Below are 6,000 nucleotides of genomic sequence, written 5' to 3' on the forward strand. Positions count from 1 at the left end.
TCCGAGGGATGATCTCAGTGAGCCGTTTCCCCAGCACTTGGACACTACCCCAGTGGTTATCCCCCCAGCAGAAGCGCTGGCTACGGGGCAGAGTGCCGCTGGCCTCTGCCCACCCTCAGAGGTAGATCTAGCGAGTCCGAGGGGTGACCTCAGTGAGCCGTTTCCCCAGCACTTGGACACTACCCCAGTGGTTATCCCCCCAGCAGAAGCGCTGGCTACGGGGCAGAGTGCCGCTGGCCTCTGCCCACCCTCACAGGTAGATCCAGCGAGTCCGAGGGGTTGACCTCAGTGAGCCGTTTCCCCAGCACTTGGACACTACCCCAGTGTTTATCCCCCCGGCAAAAGCGCTGGCTACAGGGCAGAGGGCCCCTGGCATCTGCCCAGCATCAGAAAAAGAGTTGGATCCGGAGAGTCTGAGAGAGGATCCGCGTGAGCTGTTTTCCCAACAGCAGATATCCCCACCGGGAGTAGAGGAAGCAATTCTCCCTCCCCAAAAATTGGACACTACCCCAATGTTCATCCCCCCCAGCAGAAGCGCTGGCTACGGGGCAGAGTGCCGCTGGCCTCTGCCCACCCTCACAGGTAGATCCAGCGAGTCCGAGGGGTGACCTCAGTGAGCCGTTTCCCCAGCACTTGGACACTACCCCAGTGTTTATCCCCCCGGCAAAAGCGCTGGCTACAGGGCAGAGTGCCCCTGGCATCTGCCCAGCATCAGAAAAAGAGTTGGATCCGGAGAGTCTGAGAGAGGATCCGCGTGAGCTGTTTTCCCAACAGCAGATATCCCCACCGGGAGTAGAGGAAGCAATTCTCCCTCCCCAAAAATTGGACACTACCCCAATGTTCATCCCCCCAGCAGAAGCGCTGGCTACGGGGCAGAGTGCCGCTGGCCTCTGCCCACCCTCACAGGTAGATCCAGCGAGTCCGAGGGGTGACCTCAGTGAGCCGTTTCCCCAGCACTTGGACACTACCCCAGTGTTTATCCCCCCGGCAAAAGCGCTGGCTACAGGACAGAGCACTGATGGTCTCTGCCCAGCATCAGAACCAGAGATGAAGAATCCGGGAGACAGTCCCTGCAAGATATCTTCTCAGCGGCTGGTAACTACACCAGGAGAAAAGCAAGTACCGTTTTCTCCCCAAATGCATAGCCCTACCAGCCTCCATTCCCTACCAGCGGAAGTGCTGGCATCAGGGCAGAGGATTATTCAGCTCCCCCCAATATCTGCAACCCAGCCCCGGATCAGAGGAGTGCAGACAGCTGTTCCCACTCTGCAGCGGCTGTTTTTATTCATGGGAGACACTATGTGCAATTTTGCTCCCCAGCGCCAGAGTCATACTTTTACTTTTCCTGGTTGCCTGGGGTGGAAGTTTGTGACTAACGCAGGTCCAGACCAGTTGAGGGTCAGGAACCTCGTTAGTCTGTTTTTAAAAGGGGAGACATGTGACAGAACCCACTGTCACTGTGTGTTTTGGAGGGGACTGTGCGCAAGCCTCCTACTGACAGACTATGGGCCAGAAGCTACTGGAGTTTGGCACTGCAGCCTTTTGACTTTACCGTCCACTACTGCCCTGGGAAGCAAAACGGCAACGCCGACAAATTATCCAGGCAAACAGACATTGACTCTTTGGGACTTGTTACCTGACTAACTCAGGCACAGACCAGTTGGAGGTCTAGTACCTGGATTAGTCTACCTTTGGGGGGAAGAGATGTGACGGTACTAACCATCACTATGGGTGACGGATCACCCTGTCCCTGGATTGTAAACCCCTTTGTGTCATTTTCTTATGAGTTTGGGACATTGCATTTTATTTTCCCTTTATTCATCCTCTGAACAACTGACTCATGGCATTGAGTTAATGTAATGTAATGTTACAACCCATCCCCCCCCCCCCCCTCCTGTTTCTGTGTCTAATTGTGTGGACAATGGTCTGAGCTGGAGACATTTCTCCGCAGGGGGTGTGTATTAAGAGACTGTTTCAATGTTAAAATGTTCAGTTCCCAATGGCTTGCTCCTTGTCCCCTTCCCCCTCTGTGGCCAGGCTAAAGGGAGTTTCCCTAACTGTGTGTAAAACTGTGTCTTGGAATGTAATAAACAGTTTAAGCTCTGCATGGTTAACCCTCAACACCTGTGTGGATTGTCTCGTGATTGAGGGGTTAAGGGCTGGATATGGCTTCTCCGCAGGCTGTGGGTGCGTTTGGAAGACAGGAGACACAGGTCCGGCGGATGTGCTCAGCTGGGGTACTAAGATCCGTTACAGATCCTAACACATTACCCAGTAGTTACCACTATAGATCCTAACACATTACCCAGTCCATACCAGTATAGATCCTAACACATTACCCAGTCCATACCAGTATAGATCCTAACATATTACCCAGTCCACACCAGTATAGATCCTAACACATTACCCTGTCCATACCAGTATAGATCCTAACACATTACCCAGTCCATACCAGTATAGATCCTAAAACATTAGCCAGTCCATACCAGTATAGATCCTAACGCATTAGCCAGTCCATTCCAGTATAGATCCTAACGCAATAACCCAGTCCATACCAGTATAGATCCTAAAACATTAGCCAGTCCATACCAGTATAGATCAACACATTACTGAGTCCATACCAGTATAGATCCTAACACATTACCCAGTCCATACCAGTTGAGATCCTAACACTTTACCCAGTCCATACCAGTATAGATCCTAACACATTACCCAGTCCATACCAGTATAGATCCTCATACATTACCCAGTCCATACCAGTATAGATCCTAACACATTACCCAGTCTATACCAGTATAGATCCTAACACATTACCCAGTCTATACCAGTATAGATCCTAACACATTACCCAGTCTATACCAGTATAGATCCTAACACATTACCCAGTCTATACCAGTATAGATCCTAACATATTACCCAGTCCATACCAGTATAGATATCCATCATGATATTTTTCCCCATTGAGATCTGAGGTGTTTTCAAAGTGTTGCTTTAATATTTTTTGAGCAGTGTATGTATGTATATATATATATATATATATATATATATATATATATATATATATATATATATATATATATTATAAAATGTATTTTTACATATGACCAAATGCTGAGAAAGCATGCCTGGACCTGACTGTACGGTGCTATTTTCTCACCCCTCCCCCCCCTCTGTGTCCAGTTTGCTCAGTTGCCGTTCAGATTCAGCAGCGGTGACCACCCTGACGAAGACGGAAGGAAAATGACCCTCATACAGTACGACTTCCCCTGGGGCAAGGAGCCAATTGAACGCCTCGGCAGCCTAGATGACTTCGCCCTCACCCAGATGCACCGTGGGCCCATCGCTCATCTTCAGGTATGTCACACCGACTACACGCAGAATCAATCAATCAATGTCATTTCCAATCCTTTTACTTGCAGCGATCATTAAAGGGCAACTCCCAGTTTCGTGGGGAAAAAATTTAGTAAAAAAAAATAATATATAGAATTGTAACAGTAGTTATATTGTAATTGTATGTTCTTAACCACTTCCGCCCCGGAAGATTTTACCCCCTTAATGACCAGGCCCTATTTTGCAATTCGGCACTGCGTTACTTCAACGGACAATTGCGCGGTCGTGCGACGCTGTACCCAAACTAAATTGACGTCCTTTTTTTCCCCACAAACAAAGCTTTCTTTTGGTGGTATTTGACCACCTGTACGATTTTTATTTTTTACACTAATAAAACAAAAAGAGCGACAATTTTGAAAAAAATATTTTTTTCACATTCTGCTATATAACATTCCAACATTATGGCGAAACATGTCAGGGCGTGAGCACGCGGACACCCCGACAACATCATTCAGAGCTGTAAGAGCCGCATCCCCATATCCTTGCCCGTTGTGAGCTGACATCTGTGACTGATCCAGCATAACAGAGGAGCGGGAGCGGAGCGGTGAGGTCTCGATCAGCATATGGTTCTAGCATATTGAAAGCCTTTTAATATATTGTTTGCTGTGAGTGCATTGATTGAGGGATGGGGCGGGTGTTTTAATAAAACTGTGTTGATATACTGCCCTATGAGCCTCTTTCTTGCTTACATTTACTGCCGGTGCACTGGAGTATGTGGATCTCTTGGTATAAGGTGTTCAGATTGGGGAGATTCTGTGCCTAAACGATCGTGGAGTGGTCTGCATTTGGTGTGATCGGTGGATATTCAAAGGCTCTATTACAATGATTTCTGGTGAGTGAGCAATACCTAGGGGGGTCACGTGGTGTGGTGGAAGTTATCCTTTGATCTTCATCCGTGGATTCACTCTCCTGAGGACTTTTTTGACTCATTCACATATGTGGACTTTTAAACAGGGTCTTTAGCGCTGCTTATGTGTTGAACCTTTCTTATTCACTGACTTCTGAGAGAATTAACACATGTTTTTTTGATTATGTTTGTATTTTAAGGCAGCAGCTATATGTCAAGGTAGCATATATCTGGCATATTTATTTTATTTTTTCCTGAAGCGCGGGGTGATTGTGATAATATTTGTAGGTACTATTATTGTCTCAATCTTTGTTTAATATTGTGTTCCTATAGCATGCATGAATATGTCCTTCTGGAGCGCATGTGCGGTTATTGTGTCCCTCTGGAGCGCATGTGCGGTTATTGTGTCCCTCTAGTGCCCATGTGCGGTTATTGTGTCCCTCTATTGCCCATGTGCGGTTATTGTGTTCCTCTAGTGCCCATGTGTGGATATTGTGTCCCTCTAGTGCCCATGTGCGGTTATTGTGTCCCTCTAGTGCGCATGTGCGGATATTGTGTCCCTCTAGTACCCATGTGCGGTTGTGTCCCTCTAGTGCACATGTGCGGTTATTGTGTCCCTCTAGTGCTCATGTGCGGTTATTGTGTCCCTCTAGTGCCCATGTGTGGATATTGTGTCCCTCTAGTGCGCATGTGCGGTTATTGTGTCCCTCTGGTGCGCATGTGCAGTTATTGTGTTCCTCTGGTGCGCATGTGCGGTTATTGTGTCCCTCTAGTGCGCATGTGCGGTTATTGTGTCCCTCTGGTGCGCATGTGCGGTTATTGTGTCCCTCTAGTGCGCATTTGCGGTTATTGTGTCCCTCTAGTGCGCATGTGCGGATATTGTGTCCCTGTAGTACCCATGTGCGGTGGTGTCCCTCTAGTGCCCATGTGCGGTTATTGTGTCCCTCTAGTGCGCATGTGCGGTTATTGTGTCCCTCTAGTGCGCATGTGCGGTTATTGTGTCCCTCTAGTGCCCATGTGCGGTTATTGTGTCCCTCTAGTGCACATGTGCGGTTATTGTGTCCCTCTAGTGCCCATGTGCGGTTATTGTGTCCCTCTAGTACCCATGTGCGGTTATTGTGTCCCTCTAGTGCACATGTGCGGTTACTGTGTCCCTCTAGTGCGCATGTGTGGATATTGTGTCCCTCTAGTGCCCATGTGCGGTTATTGTGTCCCTCTAGTGCACATGTGCGGTTATTGTGTCCCTCTAGTGCGCATGTGCGGTTATTGTGTCCCTCTAGTGCCCATGTGTGGATATTGTGTCCATGGGAGGAAACAAGGAGCCGCACAACTGGGTGGAGATGCAAATCATAAAAGTCCAAATTTTATTAAATTCCAAAAATAAAAACACGTCCAATGTGTGACCACAGCAGTCGGAGACATGGAAAAAAGCACGGCGGTTGACGCGTTTCACGGAATCTACCGCTTAGTCGTAACCATGCTTAAACAATACAAAACAATGCTTTAAATAGGAAAATTTCATCTCATGTGCACCTCCCAGATCTCACTTGATTAGGCACACACAGCTGTAGATAGTAATCCCCAATTGAGGGCTCACAGACCAGCAGAAATTGTTTGTATGTTTTAAACAGAAAAAGAAAAAGAAAAAGAAGAAAAACTGCACCAGATGCATAAACAGAAAATATATAAATAAAATAAAATAAATTAGAGTAAGGACATGTGTATTGACTGAAATGAATATATAAAAAACATATACATATCTG

The 6,000-nt window shown here is 47.3% G+C and overlaps 1 pseudogene across 1 annotated transcript in view; it reads left to right on the forward strand.

Moving 5' to 3' along the window:
- Window positions 1-4,579, forward strand: part of LOC309552516 (DNA polymerase subunit gamma-2, mitochondrial-like) — a 103,521-nt pseudogene extending 98,942 nt beyond the window's left edge. The window contains exons 7-8 of the transcript in view: window positions 3,181-3,354; window positions 4,571-4,579. The product of the transcript in view is annotated as a DNA polymerase subunit gamma-2, mitochondrial-like (transcript). The remainder of the gene's footprint in view (window positions 1-3,180; window positions 3,355-4,570) is intronic.
- Window positions 4,580-6,000: the final 1,421 nt, after the last annotated feature.

The sequence above is a fragment of the Pelophylax lessonae genome, assembly GCF_965119305.1.
Source record: "Pelophylax lessonae genome assembly, chromosome: 4".
Lineage (NCBI taxonomy): Eukaryota > Metazoa > Chordata > Amphibia > Anura > Ranidae > Pelophylax > Pelophylax lessonae.